General features: G+C 42.1%; 1 long non-coding RNA gene across 1 annotated transcript in view; it reads left to right on the top strand.

Annotated features, from left to right (window-relative positions):
* LOC148685103 (uncharacterized) overlaps positions 1–23,869 on the top strand; it is a 37,493-nt gene that overhangs the window by 10,142 nt on the left and 3,482 nt on the right. Inside the window, exons 2-3 of the long non-coding RNA XR_015951115.1 lie at positions 20,173–20,226; positions 22,532–22,685. This is a non-coding gene — a long non-coding RNA (uncharacterized LOC148685103). The remainder of the gene's footprint in view (positions 1–20,172; positions 20,227–22,531; positions 22,686–23,869) is intronic.

Below are 23,869 nucleotides of genomic sequence, written 5' to 3'. Positions count from 1 at the left end.
CAGTCTCTTGGAAGTTGGCCACCCCTGATATAAAGCATTCAGCAAACAATGTGGTGGATCTATAATTAATGTGAATGCTGTGGACTTGGAAGCCTTGAGTGGTAGAGACTGCAGGTGCTCAATATCTGCTTCATATTCTCAAGAAGAAAAACAGATTCACCTAATTTATTATCAGTCATGACAATGGAAGGAGGTATTTAATCCCTCCAATACATATACCAACCATTAATTTAATTTAATTTTCAGCTTTGTACGTTGCATGTTATTTTTCAAATGTTCCTTGGAAGGAAGGTAGTGGGGGGGTGACTCTGGGTGGAATTCAGTGTTGCAATACGAACATTGCAGTCTGCCAGGCAGGATGATCTTTCACTCTCTCTCCCTGTGTGCTGCTCTGGGGGGTTTCCTGCCCAGCCTGATCCAAGTTGGGGGGGGCACTTGGGGACAGGGAACCCTGCTGTGCAAGCAGACATCCTTATGCTGGGCTTTTGCTGATGGGGTTCATTAGGTGAATCCCACACTCTGTAAATAAGTAAGACATTTGTGCCTAGAAAGATGAAATCTCAGTTCCTTTGGGGAACTAAGGGATCCCCCATATATGTATAGAAAGAAAAGTTGACTCTGCCTAGAATCTCAGGGTTGGAGTGGGGGGTGTTCCATTTTACAGCCACTTGAGTCCTATGTGTTACATCTCTTTTGAACAGCTTATCTAGCAAAAGCCATTACTCAAACCCTACTATTCAAAAGCATCTAGGAGCGAACATCTGTTGAAAAGTAAACAAAGAGCTAATTATACAGGATTAGGGATTTTTTAAGCAGCTATTTTTAGCTATGAAATTAAAAATAAGCTCCCAATGAAGTCATATACTGAATGAGAAATGAAAGGAAGTGAAATGAGTTGCTTATCAACTGGAATAGTGATTGATTTGGCAACCGCAGCATTAACAATGTGACCAAAAGCTTCACAGCTGTAACAGTGGCCTCCCTGGGGCCGAGCGTCTGTCTCCCTCATTATTAACTTTCAAGAAGTACTTCAAAACATGGCTGCCCACTTAGGCATGTGGGGGCTAAAGATACTGCTCCTTGCACCCTTGGAATTATTAGGTGTGACGGTTAAATGTTTAAGTGTTTATCAAAGTTCTGAATTGTTTTCAAATGTTTTAATTAAGTTTTTATTTTGTTTTGAATAAGATTGTTTTATTACTTTGGTATTTGCTGCCCAGGGAGGAATGTAAGAACATAGGAAGACATACCTTTCAACATTTCTCCGATGAAAATAGGGACATCCCATTTCATAATACTAATTTTACTCTTTATACCCCACACATCTTACTGGGTTGCCCCAGCACTCTGGGCCATAGCTGCCAAGTTTTCCCTTTTCTCGTGAGGAAGCCTATTCAGCATAAGGGAAAATCCCTTAAAAAAAGAGATAACTTGGCAGCTATGCTCTGGGCAGCTTCCAACATATATAAAAACATAATAAAACAAAACTATACAGGATTGTCTTCAGACAGCTCAGGAGTCGAATAACTCCATACCCACCAACATTTACCCAATGAAAATAGGGTCATCCTAAGGAAAAGCGGGACATACCAGGATCAAATCAGAAACTGGGATGGCTTCTCTAAATCAGGGACATGCCTGGAAAATAGGGACACTTGGAGGATATGGAAAGAAATTGCTGGATCAGGCCAATGGCAGTCCAACATCCTGCTCTCACAGCGGCCAGCCAGATGCCCGTGGGAAACCCGCAAGCAGGATTCCCACCAGCAGCGGAGCAAGCCGATTGGGCACCTGGAGTGGCACATGTGCCCTGTGCACAAGGGTGGGGCCAGTTGCCCATGCAGCGGGGCCAGCTGGGACAGGATGCTCCGTGGGGCCCCCCGAGGAGTCTGCCTGCCTCCTCCCACTCAACAACCGCCCTACAGCTGAGGGGGAGGCAGCAGGCAGACCATTTGGGGCAGCACAGAGCCTGCACGCACCCAAGCCACCGCATCTCTCTCAGGAGTGCTGCCTGGCATTTTGTCACACACACACCCTCAGTGGTGACACCCAGGGCGGCCTGCCTCCACCACACACCCCTTCCTCCGCTCCTGATTTCTGCACAAGAGCATTCTCCCCTCTTGTGGTTCCCAGAAACTGCTAATCAGAAGTATTGCTGCCTGTGGAGTGTGGAGGCAGAGCATAGCTATCATGGAAGGGCAGGATAGAAATTCAATTAACGAATAAATATCAACATTTAAGGGGACCATGTGCAACAAAGAACAGGGCTCTGATGTCTATAAATGGATGCCATCACCACGTCTAGAAGAAAGAGTTTTTGTCACCCCTGCAGCACTATCACGCTAATAATTGCACCTGGCACAATTTCTTTTCTACACAACTGCTGTATTCACCACGTAATGGTCACATTTTTGTGCCGATTTTCCCTTTCCAAAAAGGGGTGTGTGACCATTATGCGGTGAATTCCGGTAAGGCAGTTGGAAGCCAGTGAGGTGGCGGGAAGCTGGCATGTCCCTGTGTGCGGGTCCCTTGTAAAGCTCTCTCTCTCTCTCCCCCGCCCCCCCCCCACACACACTGCCCTCATCCAACCTGCCTTGGAAGGTGCAGCAAAAGAGGAAACTCCTCATGCACTCGCTCACCCACCTGCCTTCACCTTCTTGCCACCCAGCTGCTTCTCCTCTCCTTGGACTCAAGCCTGTCCCTCTTTCTCTCCCTCACACCATGTCCGTGGCCATCCAAGAGAGGTGCACATGCAGTGCCACAAAGTTTGGCCAAGGCACCAAAATTGTTCGCAGGGAGAGAGAGAGAGGAGCAGGGCCTCAGTGGTCGCAGGCTGTGCTTGTCGCGTTTTTCGCTTGGCTTTCTATTATGTGGGGGATACTCTGGGACCAATTTCAGGGTCCAAATAAGCGGGGGTGAGACTATCATGTGGTGGCAACCAGTATGCGGTGAAATATGGTATTCGTGGTAAAAGAACCCTGTTATCATTGCATTTGTCATGCAAAGCTACATGTCAATAGAAACTGAATGGGGTACAAGAGAGGGGCACCCTCTGTCACCGCTGTGGTCAATCTTCGAGTGGAACAATTTGCATTTTATACTCTCTGAAGGGGAAAAGAGTGCCAGTCATCAAAAGATCTGCTTTATCTTCCTCTTGGTCACAGCAAGGCTGGCAGCAGCAAAGGTGTGGAAATCTCCCACAATTCCAATAGAAAAATGGAAGCAGAAAGTAGAGCTCTCCTCGAAAAACTTTCCACACAAGTGAAAAGGGCCAAAGGACAGTTTGACACAGAGGAACTGGCTCCCCACACTGTTCAGTGCCAAAATGGAAGCACAGGCAGTTGTCAGAAAATCATCCTTTTAAATTCACCCACTGAGGTGGCTTGTTTAGGAAGAAAGAAATTGGTATATTTTCAACAGGAACGTTTTTTTCAAAGCAGCTTAAAGCCTCCCATTTTCACCACCAGCGGCTTCCTCCACTGAGAGCAACATGTTGCACACACTTTTTTTGGCAGGCAAGCAATAAATCATCAGCATGGGTTGTATCCAAAGAGGTAGACGTGTCTACATAGAACAATTCTCGGTGTTTTATTCTGGCACTCTGATCTCACATCAGTGCAACCGTGTAATTGGCAGGGAATCACAAGCAAGCCTTGGCATAATGGGCCTTTCATAATTTTTTTCATCTGCTTTTAAAAAAAGCAAATGGACCTGGCAGGGCTATTTTAAAGCAGCAATAAATAGAACAATTTGGTGGGGGGGGGCAGGGAGAGAGAGATTGGCATAATCAAAGGCACGCAACTATCTAGGTACATATAAGATGTTCCTGATCTTCTGGCGGTCTACATATTTCATCCAGGCTTGAGGGAACAGAAGTGAGAGAAGAAACTGTGAACAACAGGGAAGGTGCAAATTCCTAGCAAACAATAACTTGTGTCTCAAGCATCTTTTAGCATTATCAAAAGATTGGGTTAAAATGTTATACTTAAACACTTCTTAATTAAAAACCTGTAGCTATAGATAGAATCTTTTATCCAAATAATGAATATACAGACACACATTTCTTAGCCAATGGCCTGCTTGCCTCTCAGACCAGCTCCTCCTCCTTTGCTTTTTGCTTTCCTTCCAACCAAGAACATATAGCTTGGAGGGATTCGCACTTCCTGTTCCTAAGGTCCTTTTCCTCTGTAGTTAGTCCCAGGCTGCTTCAGTTTGCAACCTTCTCCACCTGGCAAACCATTGTTATCCCAGAAACTGTGGTTCTTCCTGTGCAAATGTCCAAGTCTCACTAAACTTTGTCCACATACTTTCATACATATGGTGGTTTCCTGTAGTCGTCATTTGGCATTGCATCAAATAACTGGGAGCATTGAAAAAATGATAGAGTCACCAACAATGTTCTACTAACCTCCAAAATTTAAGGAACCCTGTTTTATTTCAGTCCATAATTAAGAGACGAATGACTAAAAGGAAGTCAGAGAGGGATCCATTATTCATACTTGCTGCCCTTGAATGAAAAGAGTAAGACATTGTGTTTTATTATTACTTCATTATAATTACAGCTATTACTGAATTTGTGCATACTGAAGAGGCTGCTGTTCTTCAAGCTATCTCATCCTATTACTAATTCATGTGCCATTTTATTAAAATTATTGTGCAATAAGGTAATTCCAACAGCAGCACCTTTTTTTAAAAATAAGAAAAAAATCATTTTCATTAATGAGCATTGAATCACCGGCAGAATTTTATGGCCTAACAGCCCAGTCTAGAAAGTCCATAGAAATGTGATGCAATGCAAACTCCTCATGGTGATGTGGTAAGAATTCCCCTCTACACCACCTTGTTCGCTACCCAGGTAATGAACAACCACCTTTCGAATAAACCACAGAACCAGTGAAACTATTTCTAAGTCCAGCATCCAGATTTAGGGACCCAGCATTAATTATAGTTATTGCAATAGGACAGGGCTCACTCAACTCATCATGTCGGTTGAGAAGGTCTGCCCCAAGGCACTTCAGAACAAAAGCTTACGTATATAGTAGTTCAAACACAGCGAACAAAGAGTCATAAAACATCTCCACATATGTCAGGAAAGGATACAGGTCATGCAGAGTAAAATATGCATGACTCCATACTGGTATCTTCATCCCCATAATCACATTGGAGTGGCCCTGATGTGCCCAGACCATTTGACCAGTTCAGGTCTTGGATGTTCAGCGCGGGAAGAGCATCATAAAATCCTCTTCCTGGGTCTCAGATAGCTTCAAGGAGAGCTGATTTACACTTTGGTGCTAAAGCATACTGCCATTTGTACCACTTTCAAGGGTGGATAAGGAGAGATGGAATGCAGAGTGGGAGGGAGAAACTTACAAAGGCAGAACACACAAAAACCAGGCCTAATACATTCTGAAAGGTTAAAAACAATTAAAGTGAAACATTATTAAAATAATAAAAAAATATGCACCTGGGGTCTCCAATTCTTATATTAGTGAGGAAACAGTGCAGTGGTAAGAAGTAGTCCTTGGCACCAGAGGTGCCAACTTGAGCAAGGGGGGAGGGATGCGATGACGCACACATGGCATGTGTGTGATGCTGATACACTGGGAGGAGTCAGGGGGTGGAGCCAAGTGCGGCTTCAATGGCTGACAGCTCCTCTTCTCTGGGACTTGGACTCCTCCTACCGCCACCTGCCGGGGCTGCTGGATTGCCCTCACTCCACCCGCATTGCCCTCAATCTGGATCATGGAGTGTTCTGGCCATATTGTCCAATCAACTGAACTGGCACTTCCAGACTTTCTGTGTTGCACAGTGCGATTTCACTGTGACACTATGTAGTGTCACAAAGCGGAAGTGCCAGCCTGATCGCTTTGGAATTCCTTTATCACAATCACTTCTACACCTTACATACCCTCCCCCACCAGAAAAAAACAGCACTTTTCATGAATGAAAGAATATTTGTGAAAGCCAGGGCTCCAGTGCAGCTCACCCCATTTCATCTGTCCGTCTGTTTGCAGAGATGAACTACAGCATCAGATGCCACAATTGGGAAAGGTCAGTGGATTCACTGCAGCGGCGCCATGGTAGGGACTATGTGTCCATACAAATGGAGGTGGGGGCCTAGAGTATCTTCCCACAATGCTGAAACTTGAAAGGTATCTGTAACCATAATTGGAAGATGGTTTTAGGTATAGCAAAAAATATACTACTAAGAGCAACTTGTAGGTCTTTAATTTATTTAACACCCACACCCAAATGTAATGAATTTCAGTAACTATTCTGAATACACACACACACACACACACACACACACACACACACACACACACATGAGTTGATTAATAATATGGTTTAATTGATTAATCAAGGAAATCTAGAGGGGGGAACAATTGCATATTCATAATTAGTAACTGGAATACATTTATGTATTCATTAATTTGAAAAGCATACAACGGAACATTTGGGGGGGGCAGTAATTACTTATCAAAGTCTGCTGATTTGCAGAATGTGATCTAATTGCATGGGAAAATTGTGTTTGTTACTCATGAGAGGAAGAGTGGGGTCTAAGAAAAAATAGCATTCTTGTTGTTGTTGTGAGACAAAAATGCAACATAATTATAAAATGCCAGTAGAACAGCTGTTACTGTTATGGAGCCTGGCTGAAGGAAGTGGCTTCTTCGGGGTAGAATGGCTTGGCTTTTGTCTAGTGCAGAGCAGGCCAACTTTTCAAACCAAGTAGGTCACAAGAGTACTTTGATAGAACCCACACTGCCTTGTCGCACCTGGGGGGGGGGGCAAAACTTGATGTCCACTCCCTGCCCTTGCACTGCCTTCTCAAAGTGAGGTGCCAGGCTTTAGGAAGGAGGCACAAGGCTCTGGCAGGGAATTAGAGCCGTCCCACCTCCTTTCCAAAGCTGGGAAAGCACTAACTAGGCTTTGAGGAGGCGTCAGGGAGACTCTAGAACTCTGTCAGACCCTTCGTGCCTTCTTCCCAAAGCCCAGGGCCTTGCTTTCCCAGTTTTGGAAAGGAAACGTGAGGTCTGGGCTGAGGCATGCATCAAATGTTGCCAAGGGTGTGTTGGACCACCCTGTTCTAGTGATTCAGCAGATCATTCAGACCTGCCTTTCCTGGACCTTGAGCCACAAACCTCAGCATCTGTGACCTAGCCCAGTGGGATACCATGGACTGCAGGTGCTCAAATGTCTGAAGGAACAGGGACATGCAACATCAATTCCTAATGATTTCCCAGAACTCTGAAGCCTCTGATTTGTCACTAAATGGGAGAAACTGGGTCTTCCACCTTTGTCTGGCCAACAGAGGCATTCTATGTACAGTCATACCTCGGTTTAAGTACACCTTGGTTTGAGTATTTTCAGTTTAAGTACTCCGTCTGGAACGGATTAATCCACTTTCCATTACTTTCAATGGGAAAGTTCGCTTCAGGTTAAGTACGCTTCAAGTTAAGTACAGACTTCCGGAACCAATTGTGTTTGTAAACCGAGGTACCACTGTACTGCATGTCAAGTTCCAGCTTAAGCTATTGACCTCCAGGATCCTGAGCTGGAGAACCCAACTGCTACATCTAGATTTCAGTATAGCCACACATTTGGTCTCAGCCTGACTCCTACACTGGGAACCTCCTGTCTGCCTTGCTGTGCTTCAGCTTTTAGTGGGTAAATGCAACTTTCATACAGTTAGCTAACTGAAGACAAAACAGTGGTCTTACGAGTGACAGACAGGTGTTTTAAAATGGTGAAAATGTGGGGATTCAAGCTGTACCACATACATGCTCATGGGATTGAACCTGCCAGGGATTGAACCTGTCGGTTTTTGCATGTAAAGCTGATGTTCTACCCCTGAGCCATGGCCCTTCCCTCCAAGATATCTCACACAAATGTATTTGGTTCCTCTCCCCACATCAACACTAACTCACACCCAGTGCTATTTTTCTAGAAAAAGAGGTGCTGGAACTCACCATGAATGCCTTCTTTGTTCTCTTATAATGGCAATGGTGCCCGCCTGTGAGGTGCCAGAATTTTGCTCTGGTGAGTTCCAGCTGAAAAAAGGGCTGCTCACAGCCTTATTCAAGGTCACAGAGCACAGAATAACTGCAGAAAATAACCTGGGAATTTAACTCAACTTGTCTGAGCCTCCAGCCTACTTGCTAAGTACAGTGGTACCTCGGGTTACAGATGCTTCAGGTTACAGGCTCCGCTAACCCAGAAATAGTACCTCAGGTTAAGAACTTTGCTTCAGGATGAGAACAAAAATCGTGCTTTGGCGGCGCGGCGGCAGCAGGAGGCCCTATTAGCTAAAGTGGTGCTTCAGGTTAAGAACAGTTTCAGGTTAAGAACGGACTTCCAGAATGAATTAAGTTCTTAACCCGAGGTACGACTGTACAGGCCTATCTCTTCTCCTTCCTTTGACCTTGGCTTAAGTCAGGTAAAAAATATTTTCTGCTCATCCACCTTCCTCCGATGTTTCCTGTTCAATGCACTGCTTGGTGATTCATTGCAGCAGAATTCCTGGGCTAAGCTGTCATTCACTCAATTCATTACCCAGCTCTGTGCATGGGTAATTAGCAGGTTATGGAAGTAGAAATTCAGTCTCACACGCTGAATGTCAAAATGCCATAAATTCAGAAATGTACCTATAACCTTAAATAATTTCTTTACTGTAAATTTAATCCTTGGAGTCTTCCATCAAATGAATTGCAGAGCATTAAAAACCAAGCGTACATATTAGGTGTAGACATTAGACAGCAGGGCTATTTCAGCCCTAATGCAATTTCCTCCCTGGCGCCAAGCTATGGTTATGCATTAATATTTCAAAAAATTAAATTGCTGTTTAAACTTTCTGACCAACTTTGTAAATTAACCTCTGTTTCGGGAAGGCAAGGAGTTTGCATCTGACTTATCAGGAGAGAATTCACTTGATCGCTTTCCAAATCTACTCCTATTAGGGAATTTACCAGTGGTCAACAAGCTCTTTGAATTAATAGCTTATTTGAAATCCAAACATGTCCCTGGATTAATGAGAGGCTCCTCACACAAAATGGCTGCGCCACGTGGCAAAGTGCTCTCCTGTAAAAGCTTGCTGTGTCTTTTTGGATGCTCCTACGCTTCTTGCCTCTGTGCTGCTGCAAATCACTCCTGTTAGAGGAATGTGGTAATACAGAGAAAACAGTAGAGCTATGCAATTCTGTGTCCAGGGCAGCTGTTTATCAGCTCCATCTGGTACGCAGGCTGAGACCCTACCTGCCTGCGGACTGTCTTGCCAGAGTGGTGCATGCTCTAGTTATCTCCCGCTTGGACTACTGCAATGTGCTCTACGTGGGGCTACCTTTGAAGGTGACCCGGAAACTACAACTAATCCAGAATGTGGCAGCTAGACTGGTGACTGGGAGCGGCCGCCGAGACCACATAACACCGGTCTTGAAAGATCTACATTGGCTCCCAGTACGTTTCCGAGCACAGTTCAAAGTGTTGGTGCTGACCTTTAAAGCCCTAAATGGCCTCGGTCCAGTATACCTGAAGGAGCGTCTCCACCCCCATCGTTCTGCCCGGACACTGAGGTCCAGTACCGAGGGCCTTCTGGCAGTTCACTCGTTGCGAGAAGCCAAGTTGCAGGGAACCAGGCACAGGGCCTTCTCGGTAGTGGCACCCACCCTGTGGAACGCCCTCCCATCAGATGTCAAAGAGAAAAACAGCTACCAGATTTTTAGAAGACACCTGAAGGCAGCCCTGTTTAAGGAGGCTTTTAATGTTTAATAGATTATTTTATTTTATTTTTCTGTTGGAAGCCACCCAGAGTGGCTGGGGAAACCCAGCCAGTTATTATTATTATTATTATTATTATTATTATTATTATTATTACGCAGTGCCATTTTCCTAGAAGAGCTGGTGGAACTCACCATGAATACCTCCCTCCCACCTGATGGGTTGGGATAGCAACTCATGGGTTGGGAAAGCTGATTTCCCTTTCCAAATCACCCCTTTCAAACACTTTCTTATATATTTTTTATTTTGCATGTAATATGTATTTGAATCCTCTAACCCTTAAATAAAAAATTCGACGTATATTGAATATATTTTATTCTTTCAATTCTGCTAAGACTGCAATCCTGTGCACATTGCCCTGATGATAAGTCCCACTGATTTCCATGGCCTTCTGGGTAAACACATCTTGGATTGTACCGTACTGCTAGTCTTATAAAGAAGCCCTCAATTCACTGATGAAGGCTGAAGAATCCTTAATAATCTATACATCCTTTTCTTATGCAGGAAAATTCCCAACTATATTTTATTGATTTGCCAGATGTATGTAGCCTCTGATAGTTCAGGCCCAATATAAATAGTACTGTAGGGGACTTAGTCTTTTTGTCTACCAGCTATGCTTTGGCACTCAGTTGCCTGCTTACATTTGTGTTCACATAGAGCCTATCATAGGGGACTTTCCCAAACACATGCCAAGATGGTATTTTGTATTGCCAGTGGAAGCGAATATTTCTGGCTCTCAACTCATTTCCAACTTAGATTTATTTGGGTGCCAAGGGTTAACAGAGAGCAAGGGAGAAATTTGAGAGGTACTTGAAATACCTCTCAAGGACGATTAAGTCTTGGCATAGCCATTTACTGCTTTCTGCAGGGGGTCAACATGGCTTTAAAAGCTTAACCTCAGTGTACTTGGGGACAGGTTTCATGGCGCAAAGCAATAATGCCCAATATTAAAGGCCAAGGTCAACGAGACCTTATTAACACAGGGATATAATTAGGTGAGCATACATCTAGTTATGATGTTTCTGGAAATGAATGGATTAGTGGTTTATCAGACATCCAAGGCTATATTCTGTACTAAGTACATTTATGCCAAGGCAATGCTTCTCTCATGTGAATGCCTGGAGTAAGGCATATAAATATCAGGTGGAATTGTTGGCATCTGTCTGTCTTGGGAGACAATGGAAGAATATGCCTTTGGGGGTAAAGGCATGCCCTGCTATTATAAACATTCCCTATGTGCAAGCATGTCAGCATTTCCCCCTCCCCTGTGCCCTGTTCTTGGGGTTCTCCTGACCCTCCCCAAGCCAGTTTCGGTGGGGGCACACTGGGGACGGGGTGCAGTAAGAGGCTGATTGGCATGCACAGAACTTAATTGTTTGGCAGAAATGAGAAAGAGATGGCTACTGGGAGAGCTTGTCATGCCATAATATTCTAGAAAAAAATTGTCACTTCTTCATTGCTAGCTTTTCCTTCTTTTATCCTATTTTACTGTATTTCACTACTTTATTTTATTTATAAGGTTTTTTTTACCTTGCCCTTCCTCCCGTAGGAACTCAGAGCAGCAGAAAATACATAACATGATGCAACCTTTCAAGCAGAGTTCAAATCATTACAAATACTGTATTTTCATTACAAATCATTACAAATACCGTATTTTCCGACATATAAGATGACTGGGTGTATAAGACGACCCCCAACTTTTCCAGTTAAAATATAGAGTTTGGGATATACTCGCTGTATAAATAAGACGACCCGGCGTATAAGATGACCCCCGACTTTTGAGAAGATTTTCCTGGGTTAAAAAGTAGTCATATATGCAGGAAAATACAGTATTAAAAGAGCATCAGAACAACTAAACAGACCATAGGGTGCTTAACACCAGCTCTGTTCACGATATGCTAACTTGTGATATTTTATTGGTATTTTATGTATTTACTAGCTGGCCCTGCTACACATGCCCAGTTTACATTTTTATATATATAGATTGCCTTTGTGTCTAACCTTTCTTCCTGGAACTAAAGACAGTATGTGTAGGCTTCCCAAGTGGCCTCTATTCCAAGTGCTGACCAGATGAGATCCTGGCTTGCTCATCTTCATTAAGTACTCTATTAGATGGGCTGATCCAAATGATATTTATGTATGATCCATTCTCCTTATTTGATTGCCATGTTCCTGGCCTACTTCATTAACCTCCTGTGATCATGCTTAGCTGTCAACAAGCCTAACTTTCATCTGTAGAACCTTCTGAGCATTTTGATGAGCTTTGGCAGATATGTGGCCAATCACTACTGACAAATAGACATTTTTATTTCTAGGAGATCCATTTTGGATGTGTTAAGATGAGGCTATGAATATAAAGGACAATTTTACTAGAATAAGTATATTAACTCATAAACCTACTGGAGAATGAGCAAACTAAAGTGCAATGTGCAAGCCTGGAGATATTCATAAACATAGAACGAACCAGAGTCTCTCTCGTTGCTATACCAATTATGTATGCGGTAAGTATGTGATTACACGACTGGAACAAACAAAACGTTCTTCAAAGATTCATTCACTGGAAGCACAAAGCCATGAACATAGGAGCGGTTGCGAGAAAGCGTTCTTCAAGTAGTCGATATCTGGAAGCGCAAAGGCAAATGGTCAATTGAGTAATTTTTGTGAGTATTTTTTGCAACCTTCTGTCTTGAGCGAACTGTGTTGAGTGGTTAGCATTATTGACTGATGAAGCTTGCTGCAAAACCTGGTTAATATCTGGAGAACAGGTCTCATCAATTTGGCTTCAATTCACCCAGTGAGTGAAAAATGGGTTACATATGAAAAATTAATAAGAATGGAAGGATGTAAGTGGAAAATGAAACCTTACGAAGAGGTAAAGGAGTATGTAAATGATTGGTTGCACTATCACCAAATCAATGAAATGTTTAAAGAAAATTTAAAAGAAAATGGATTTGAACATAATAAATCAAAATTTGAAATTGAAATACTGAATAACATTTGTAAAATATTGTCTAAAGTGTATGAAATGCTGTTGGAATGGCACTTAAAAGATGAAGAGGCAAAGTCGGTCATGATACATTGGGCCAAAGACTTTGGGTATAATAAACAGTTAAAGGATTGGGAGGATTTGTGGAAAGAAGGAATAAAATTCACTGCATGTAATGCTTTGAATGAAAATATAATGAAAATGATGTATAGATGGTATATTACACCAGTGAAACTAGCTAAAATGTATAAAACAAGTAATAAATGTTGGAAATGTAAAGGAAAAGAATGAACGTTTTATCACATGTGGTGGGAATGTAAGAAAGTAAAAAGCTTCTGGGAAATGATACATAATGAGATGAAAAAGATGTTGAAATATACATTTATTTTTTAAAAAAACCAGAAGCTTTTTTACTTGGTATTGTAGGCAAGGATATTAGTAGACAAGATAAAAAAACTGTTTTTATATGCAATGACGGCAGCAAGAGTACTATTGGTGCATAAATGGAAACAAGAAAAGTTACCGATGAAGGAATAATGGCAGATGAAATTAATGGACTACACAGAATTGGACAAGATGACAGGGAGAATTTGAAGCCAGCGGGACCAGAGGTTCTTGAAAGAATGGAATAAATTTGAGAACTATTTGAAGAATAACTGTAAACAACAGATTACGCTAGTAGGTTTGCAAGAAGTTTTGTAAGGAGGAAAATATGAAATATTACAAAGAAAATTTAGGAAAAGGAGAATTTGTTATAGATTATTTAAAGTAATAGTGACGTTGTGGGAATACAATATAAAGTTAAGAGGACTGGAAATCTCTAGTCGTGGTTGATGGAAGTCCAAAAAATTGTATAAGATATGAATAAATGTGAAGTGATGTTTGGAATATATATATATATATTGGTCAAGGAAATCCATGGTCATGCTTGGATTTTCTGTATATTGCTTTGGAAGTAGCATGTTTTTCATTTTGTTCTTCAGGAGTTCCAATTTTAAAATGACCAGACCAGAATTGAAATCAGGGCAAGCCGATTCTATTGAATATAAACAGAGCAGCAACTGAGAGACCCACTGGAAATTTACCTCTTCATGCATGGTTTGGGAAGCTGAAAAAGCAAACTGTAAGGGCTGGAAAATAGGTTCCACCTCATTACAAGTTTAATTGTGTCTAAATGAAAAGCAGCAGGTAGTGAAAACTTTAAAGTGCTTAAAAAGTATTGCCCAACAGACAGGTAATCCAGTGATATATGGCGTACATGCTGCCTTTGACATGTATTGGCCTTAATTATAAAGAAAGGAGCTAAATTAATTCCTTGTCAAGGCAAATGTTTTCATTGTGATGTGGAAATGTGAAGGTAGAGAGAATTAGTTTGCCAGAATTTTGAAATGCACCGTTAATCCAGAATGAACGATGCAGCCAATTCCTGCGTTCCATCCCACACCACACACCCCCTTCTAACACTCTAGCACAGGCATCCCCAAACTTCGGCCCTCCAGATGTTTTGGACTACAATTCCCATCTTCCCCAACCACTGGTCCTGTTAGCTAGGGATCATGGGAGTTGTAGGCCAAAACATCTGGAGGGCCGCAGTTTGGGGATGCCTGCTCTAGCATGACAAATAAATAAAAGGATTTGAAAGCAGAGCCATAGACACAGACCTGGACTGATTGCTCTGAGCTCTGCTAAGTTCTGTATGGAACCAAGTAAATTCCAGGTTTTTGAGCCCCGCTATAAGTTTGATTCAAGAATGCCTATAAATTAAGAACCACACTAACCCAGGTCAGTGGCAGTGTTACTCATTTTTAGAATTTCCCTCATAATGGAATAGTACTTTTGGTTTCTGCATGCCCCTGAGAAAGGGAATACATCTTTCCAAACTACATTGGGCATCACTTAATAGTGGCATGCTCGGGGTTTATTCCTCTCTCCTTTCTTCAGCATTCATGGAATTCTTTTCCCAATCCACAGATTGTCTTTGCTGGATCAGAGCAAATATGTGCAGGAACTGAAAATGTCAGCAATCAAGCATGCTAGCTTCTAATGTTCTAAAGGAATTTTACATAGTTCTTAATAGTAATATTCCACAATGATTTGCATTTCTGTGTTGTGCTTGAGAGAGCTGAAAGCATTTCACATGCATTAGCTCATTAATTCATTCAGCAGCACTGTGAGTTAGATCAGTATTCTTATTTCTGTACTGTGATTTCAGAGCAGAAGATGAGAGTATAAGGCTGCCTAGTGGTTTCATAGCAGAGGTAAGATAGTTGTCCCTTAGCCACTATGCTGCACTAACTCTCACTATGATATCAGTCAGGAGTAATCATTGTCTATTGATTTCAAATAGTCAATAGTTGTTGGATTTTTTGAATAGTCAAGTTACTTTAGAGCCGGTCTAATGTAAATACTGTCTGTTTAAGGGAAACAGGTGCCAGTGTTTCTGTTAATTGCCCACAGGCGTGGGCTCTGCTTCTTGTATATAAGGCTCTGCCAGAAAGCCTTCTGTATCTCTTAGTTAGATCTTTCAGTTTGATTCACCTCTAAGTAGATCACTCTCTCAGTTGTTCTCAGTTTAAGAGATTCCCAGTTGAATCTTATTATGAGAGTTGCTTAGTTATAATGCTAGTTTACTGTTAATTCTTGGGTAGTTTTGTGGGAGTTTTGTGGGAGGTTTGGAATGGGTTGAAGGTTGGAACATTGCTAAGAGAGAAAGCATTTATCTTTAGTTTAAAGTCTTTTTAGAGTCAGTTTGTTTTTCAGTTAAAGAAACCGAACCGTTTGTATTTTCATCTGCATACTTTTACAAGTGTGCAGCTAGTAAGGGGTTTCATATAAGGGAGATAATTCCCTACGCTCTTGGTGGTGTTTTCTTAGTCAGGTCAACTTCTGACTGCGTATACTCTGCGTAAAGCGTACTTTAAAGGGCCGCTGTAAAACTGGGATATATGATTTAGGTTAAGCAGGTTTCAATATCCAGTTTTCTCCAATATTATTATCATATATATTATTCTCCAATAATAGTCTCATGAAATGTTCATTTTGTCAAGGGGGTGGCCAGTTCCACTCCCAAGTTCATTCCTTTTATTTATTTATTTTTATGATTTTTCCAAATTACTACAAATCAAACTGAACTACTTTAATTTAATACAATTTCTTAAAATCAGGTTTCCCGCTCCTGTTGCAAACATATGCCATTATTGGCCCCAACAACATCAAACATACCATCTCAGGACTATTTAATTGCTCATCTTCTAACATTGTTTATACCATCAAATGCCAACAGTGCCCTTCAGCTCTCTATATTGGACTAACAGGCCAAACCCTACGCCAAAGGATAAATGGACATAAATCTGACATCAGGAATCACAAGACAGAGAAACCAGTAGGAGAACACTTCAATCTCCCAGGACATTCTATCCAAGACCTCAAAGTAGCTGTCTTATTCCAAAAGAATTTCAGAAATAGACTGGAAAGAGAAGTTGCTGAATTGCAACTTATTACCAAACTTAAAACCATGGAGAGACCTGGTCTGAATAGAGACATTGGATTCTTATCTCATTATACATGATAAAGCTTTCTTTAGCATCTCACCCCTTGCTTTTTCCTGCAAGACCAATTGCAGTCGTTAACTGTCATCAACAGGTTTACCACTCCTATCCGCCCATCACCCATTCCCATCACCCCCACCCCCACCCTGTGACTATACATAAGGGTCTGGTGACTTCTGTTTCAGTGTATCTGAAGAAGTGTGCATGCACACGAAAGCTCATACCTATGACAAACTTAGTTGGTCTCTAAGGTGCTACTGGAAGGATTTTTTTATTTTTGTTTTGACTATGTCAGACCAACACGACTATCTACTTGTCATTAGACCCTGGCAATACTTTCTGGTGCCCTCTGTTTGCATCATTTTCCATCCTGATGTGTCTGGGGAAGGAACAAGAACTGTCATCCCCATTGGTTCCTCCCACCCTCTCTCTCTCTATAAGGGTCTGGTGACTTCTGTTTTAGTGTATCTGAAGAAGTGTGCATGCACACGAAAGCTCATACCAATGACAAACTTAGTTGGTCTCTAATGTGCTACTGGAATGATTATTTTTATTTTGTTTAAACATATGTCCGCCATTGCAAAATTTATTTTGGAATATTGTTGGCAACTACTGCTAAAAGAATATAAACCAGAAAGGGTATTGAAAGTAGACTTCCGGTCTGTCGCGGCGGAGAGAAGGACGCAGGGACTTCGCGCGCCGAAGTCCCTGGCTTCGCGGAGGGGGGGAAGTCCGCAGAGCGAGCGGACTCCCCGTAAAAGCACCGGGTAGAGAGTCCCGGTGACTCACGTGCCCAGCGGCTGCTCCGTTTTGCGGATCCCTCGCTGCCCGAGAGCTCAGTAGAGCGATCGAGAGCCGGCGGGGTGGAACCGCGGGAGCCATTTGGGGCTTAATCTTACCTCCGAGAAGTGAAGCTCCGAGTCCTGACCCGGCAAGCGGCGGATTCTTCCGAACAAAGTTAAAGGTTTCCATAAAGTAAGTGGAATTTTGATTACGGACTCTAAATTTAACAATTGGAAAAATAGGAGAGACTTTAAAGTAACGGAAGTCGGTCTCTTCCTAATGGAAAACTGGGAGACGCTTTAAAAAATCTTAAGCCGAATGACGAAAAGCATTTGGAATTGTGGACCCGAAAGAAAGAAAGACTTTTTCGAACCCTCTCAACTCCCGAGTCCGGCACCCCTTGAGGTACAGCATTAAAAAGGGGGAGAGTGTTTTGACAGCTGTCAAACTGTCAAAAGACCGGGTGGATTTATTGCACTGTTGTGATCAGTAAAAATTGACTGAAAATGTGTTAGAACTATTTAACATTGGAACTAAGAATGGATTTGTGATTGAATCAAAAGACAAAGGAAAAGAGCAGCCAAAATGGAGTCGATCGTCTAAGGAAGGAATTTTCCAGCACCCTTTGTTCTCCACCTCCTGTTTGTCTGCGGTTAGGAAAAGTATGAAAACAAAGTACTCTCGAGCCTTCCAGGAGGCTGTGCTAAACTATCTACAAACATGGGAGGACATTTACAAGGAACGGCAACATCCCAATTTACCAGCAGATGAGGTTGAAGTCCAAGTCCAGGACTTAGAGGAAAATTTGAATTTGGAGACTGTGGAGATTGAGACTGGTTGCCAGGAGAAACAATTTGATGAAGAGGACTTGGACTATAAAAAATATGCTTGGGATGAAGCAAAGCATGGACTTCAAAAGGAAGAAAAACAAGTAGAGCAAGAAAATGAGAAGCAAAGGAACTTGAGGTTTAATGGACTTGAAGATCCTGGAGGGGTTGGAATGTGGGGTGATGTCAGCAAGGAATGGGAAAGACAGGGGCAGAGGGGGACAAGGGCCTGGAGACGGACATGGGAAAGAATGGGTGTGGGATGAAAATTTTAGTTAAAAGTTTTACTTTTAGTTTTTGAAAGACGGTTTTCGAAATTTTGGCCTGTTAATGGAAATGCTGATCCAATTGGGGGAAAAGACTTAGGGAGAGGAGATGGAGTGTAAAAATGAAAGAAAATAAGCTGGGTTTTCTGGAGGGAGACATAAGAACGGCTTAGGAAAGTATTTAAGTTAATGTAAATTTTTGTAAGTTAAGTTAGGTTTTTAGGCAGAAAGCTGCCTACTCTCCTCTCCTTACTCTGAGCTACTCAGTGGCAGGGAGTGCTTGGAGGGGTGAGGAGGGGATATAATGGAACCTTGGAAATGCTGTGCCCTACAGGTTCCTCTTGTGGCAGGAGGGAGCCTGTGGGAGGGCAGCATGGAAAATGAGGAGGTTTGAGTTAATAGTATAAGAAAAGGATTTTAAACTGAAATAGAAAACCCGCCATAAGCTTTTAGATTTTGTTCAGGGAAAACCAGGAGGAAGACTATCGAGGAAGTCACAATTTTAAGGTTAAGATAATAAGAATTGGGGAGTCAAAATTCTCCCCTACTATTGTTATGTGTATGTTTGTTTAAGTATGTTTATGAAAAAGCTGGGGGAAACCAATCCTCAGAGCTCCTTCATTCCTGTCCCTTCAGTGGCAGGGGGGGGGAAGTGGGGGGAGGAGGGAGGGGGGAGGTCAAACCCAGCTCACAATGGACCCCCTTTGATTCTCAAAGCGCACGGGTTTCACTGGTGGCAGAGGTGGACCAGTGGGTGGAGGGAAGACGAAGGGACAGTGTTGTATTGTATGTTTGTGTAGTTGTGTAGTTTGTTTAGTTTTGTTTGAAAATTAATAAAATTATTATAAAAAAAATGAAAGTAGTGGGGCTTATTCACTCAATGTAGTCATTTTAAATACAAATCTTTATACTACAAACATTGCAAATTATTCTGGTTACCAAGTATTGGTGTTTTGATGAAATTCCTCTTTATGCCCATGACTGTGAATGTTCAGAGTTGGTTTCAGCAGTATGAACATTACATTTCCCCACGACAAATACAAGTTCATTTCATAGATGATTACATCCTGGAAAATCTTTGGAAAGTGAGTTGAGCCAGGATATCATGATCCAATTCTTAGATGTTTTGGAATGCTTAAGGACCTAGTCCAATGTGTGTAGACTGGGGAACTCTGCTCAAATGGTCTTCACTTCCCAATACAGTTATTAAAAGTATTAACCAGCTGTTAGTAGGTCTTATGTATAAAACAATGCAGAACAATAGCAGATGGGTTAGCTAGTAGTGTCTACAGTTTTCATGGCCTGGTCAATCCAGAGGCTTTCCCCCTTCCACTCGATAGCAAGCAAGAAAGGTATATTTGCCTCTCTTTCCTCCAGCAGTAACAAATAGTTCTGGTCCTGCCTAGTCTTCCAGTTGCACAAGTCAGAACCTGTCCTAAAGACATGCTCTTACGCTCTCTCAGTAAAATGGGAGCTGCTGTGGTCTGATTCCAACTCAGGCTGCTTTTGTAATGGAATAGTACCAAGGTCAGTGATGCACCTCCTTACCATGCCAATCCTGCTCTAACGTTGAACCAAGAAGTGAGTGGCATTGGTGCCTTCTGTGGGATCTGTTGAGATAGTTACATTACCACAGTAGCATTGTAAAATCCACACAATTAAGGTAAGATAAATTTTTGTCTTTGATGGGATCCAGAATCCTATGCAAGGACCCAAAGATTTCTGTGCATGAATACAGGCTAGTTCTATCATTTGGCAAAATGAGGCCACTGCCTCAGGCTGCAGCTGCTGGGGTGAGGGCCTCCCTGTATTTCCCTATACCCATTAACTAACTTGCCCTGAAACTATCACCTACCCTGCAATGTTCATGATTACTGGAGAACACTGCTGACATAACACAGGGTGGGTCTTGTCCTCTGCCTTGGGTAGCAAAATATTTGGGGTCAGTCCTGATGAATCACAACTTTCTGGATTTTCCATTCCAGGGGCAGGTCTTGCTGCTTCATCAGACATTGTCCAGAATGATTTCCTAGTTGTAAGTAAGTAAGTAAGTAAGTAAGTAAGTAAGTAAGTAATAAGTAAATAAATTTTTATTTATACCCCACCCTCCCCGGCCAAGGCCGGGCTCAGGGCGGCTAGCATCAAATATAAAATACATTAAAAAACAATCAAACAATTGATTAAAATACAGCTTAAAAATTAGAATCAGGGTAAAATTAAATGACTGCCCACGAATTACAACCATAGGGGTCAGGAACCTCAAGTATTCATCAGGGCCAGCAATCCATGTTGGTCCCACATGAGCCGATAAAAGGGCCAAAGAGTTGTATGCTTTGTGCAATATTTGAGAGACAGTGGGTGTGTTGAAGGAATCCTTACCACAAAATCTGTGAAAGAGTCCTTGGACACAGGTGGGTGAGACTTTAAAAACTTTTAAAGTAGGCCTCTACACAAGTTTGACTCTTGCTATTGGTGATTTTGTTATCAGTTAGGCAGTAATTGCATTTTTCAATTTCTTCCATTACTTTGCAGTAGATGTCTGTGTAATACCATCTCTCTCTCTCTCTCTCTCTCTCTCCTCTCCTCTCTCTCTATACACACACACAAACAACCACACAGCGAGCATTATTTTCAGAAGACTGAATCCTCCATGCGGTGATGCTCATGTAAATCAGAAGCTGCTTCACCAGCTTTGGTTGCATGCTGGTTTGTGAGCTGGATAATAATAATAAAATGTTCCGGAAATAAGCAATAATGGTAAAGTGATGTTTTGACAAGGAAGCCATATTTAGCTGATGGAGAGATGAACAAAGTAGATGATTGAGTAGGTACTGGAAAAGCAAAACTGAGCATATTATGCTGCTGTTCAGCACACCTTGGACAAATTTGATAGATTTTGCAGAATAACACTGAACGTGGAAGCTTGAATGTGGGAATATCATGAACTCTGGAGTCTGGACTGGGGTATCTCCAAAGCCCTTGTGGTGCTCAGATGTTTCTGGAGCACCAGCCAACCACATCAAGTCCAACAGAAGCAGAGAGGTAACAAGAAGAAAGGACTTTTTTCAGCCTATGAATGATATACATAGCTCCATCCCCATGTTTCCCCCTCCACTTTCCTTTGGCCCCTGAACAGAATGTGTAGCATCATGCCTTTTTTTGACATGTGTTTAGGGAGTTAATTGTTTACCAGTACAATCCTATTCCTGCCCCCTCAGAAGTAAGCCCTTTGGGTTCAGCAGGACTCCCAGGTAAGTGTGTATAAGATTGCAGTCTTAGGGGAAGGGCCATAGTTCAGAGCTATTTTTGTTATACTCAATGGCTGGCATTTGCAGCTAAAAGTTCTTGTAGCAGAGTTAGTGAGACCTCTGCATGATGTGGAGAGTCACTGACAGTCAAAGACTCATTAGCAAGCTAGAATGAATCAATGGTCTGGTAGTTCATATATTAGCATGAAACCAAGCAGATGCAACAGACTCAGTATCACACAGAAGCAGTGACCCCTACAAAGCTACAGACTCAAATTCTGCATGCCAACCAGGAAGATATTTATTGAAGTGAACACACAAACCAGAGACTCATTAGGAAAAACAACAACATGATGCATATTTATTTCCCGATGGCTAAATTGACCTGAAATGGTGAAACCACCATCACAGGTCCAACACCACACAGAGAACTGTGTATATGACCCCTGCTTTTGGATTTGAAATAATGTCCCAAGTTTTCTGTTCAGAAACCTGTTCCTCCTTTCTGATTCTCATTCCAAGGAAAAATAGGTGCATATGCCCTGTCATAAACACCCAGAACAGTCTATGTTTGATCCAGAGTATGTTAGTTGCACTTAGGTCACACTGAAATCAATGTGAAAAGTTACCTGGTGGCTAAATGGTGACCCATTCATTTCAATGGAAATTAAGTTCAGCTAACTGTGCAAGCCTATGCAGATTTACTCAGACATACAGTATTTTTCATATACTTCAGTGAGAATAAACTTCCCAACAAGTGTGCATAAGATGGCAGCCAAAGTCTGTATCCAGCTCAGTACCTATACAAAAATAAGCCCTAATCTTAACAACTTGCAGAGTATTAAAATTTCCATACACCTGTATAGCCATTCCATTGGTAAATTAATTCACAGACTGACATTATCAGTGCTGTAGGCTTCTCTGGAACTCCCAGCATTGTGCTGTTTTCTGTCCGTTTCAGCACTACTTGTAGATAAGTTGCTTGAGGATATTGCCTTTAGTGCATGCAATTTTGAATGCCAATGGCTATGGAACAAAGCCTGAATCCAATTTACTGTGCAGAATTGACTCCAGTGGTTCTCTTTTCCCTTATTAGAATGGAACCAACTCCAAAACAACAGAGCTTCAGTCTGTTGTTTGTCTGCCCAGAAAATCAACAGTATATCCTGGGATCTGAGATGGGCTTCAAGAAAATCTTGAAACTTCCACTGAATAGAAGCGAGATCAGGATGTGTGGGTGACCTTCATGTGTACGTGTGAAGCTGTCAAATATGGAAAGGGCTCTAACAGTGAGCAGGAGTGAATATTTTTCCTTGTGTATTTCAAGATCCGGAAACTAAATAATTACTTATCGGTGTTAACATTTGCAGTTGTGACATTTGCCTTTGACTTCCTGAAGATTATTATAAAAAGCTAAAATGCCATCTTCCTACTAGCACCAATGAAAGTGCAACACTCCTTTCATTCTCATGTGTATAAGCCTCTTATCATATGCAAGTGGAAGGTGGCAAGGCTGTTAGAAATCTACTGTGTTAAATGGAGACACCAAAAGCATAATCCAGAACTTTTAGAATGAGCATGTGCTCTGCTGGTTCTGCCACTGATAGGTCTGTACCAGTTCCCCTATTCATGTATTACGCAGAATGAGTAATCACTCATGTAGTGAAGCAGAAGTGACGCTGTGCTACTGGCTCTAATTCCACTGGTGAATCCCTGAGCCATCCACACCTTCCTTAGAGTCCTTGCATGGAGTGTAGACATCCACAAAGCAACCTCTATGTGTGATCAGTTGATTGCATGCACAGCCTCTATGGCATCCAGATTCCTGCACAACTGGGTGTCCAGATTGCGTGAAGCTTCTCTGTGTGGGTTTCTTTGCATATGTCTATACTCAATGTGGAGATGTGGAAAAAAGGCTAATGGGGGTATGCTGTGCCAGGGGCAGGTCCATTAGTGCAGCCCTGCTCCTTCTTCACATTATTTGCCCAAGAGGTGCAGCTGAGGCCATTTCATATTGTAGTTCACAAAGATCAAGCAGCTCAAGGGTCCTTACCTTCAAGGTTCCACTCTCTTCTGATACTGCAGAAAGATTGTGGACATTCAATGAATCAGCATAAGGAGCTACAGTTGTAATGTCAAATCCAGAGGTCCTGAATAGTATATGTAGATGTTCTTATGTGGTGTACAAGGCTCACTGGATCCAATTCAAAGAAAGGAGGAGCTGAAGTTCAACTGTTTTTGTTGGTGTTTTTTTGGTAGGATAATGATTGTACCTGAACAGAGAAGCACAGGAAAAAAAGGACCAGGACAAGTTGTGTGTGTGTGTGTGTGTGTGTGTGTGAGAGAGAGAGAGAGAGAGAGGGAGGGAGAGAGGGAGAGAGAGAGATGACAGTGGTGTGTAATCACTGTATCTAAATCTACCATATGTATCTAT

Source organism: Zootoca vivipara, chromosome 7 (genome assembly GCF_965207765.1).
Source record: "Zootoca vivipara chromosome 7, rZooViv2.hap1.1, whole genome shotgun sequence".
Taxonomy (NCBI): domain Eukaryota; kingdom Metazoa; phylum Chordata; class Lepidosauria; order Squamata; family Lacertidae; genus Zootoca; species Zootoca vivipara.
This window is presented reverse-complemented; position numbering and strand designations above follow the sequence as displayed.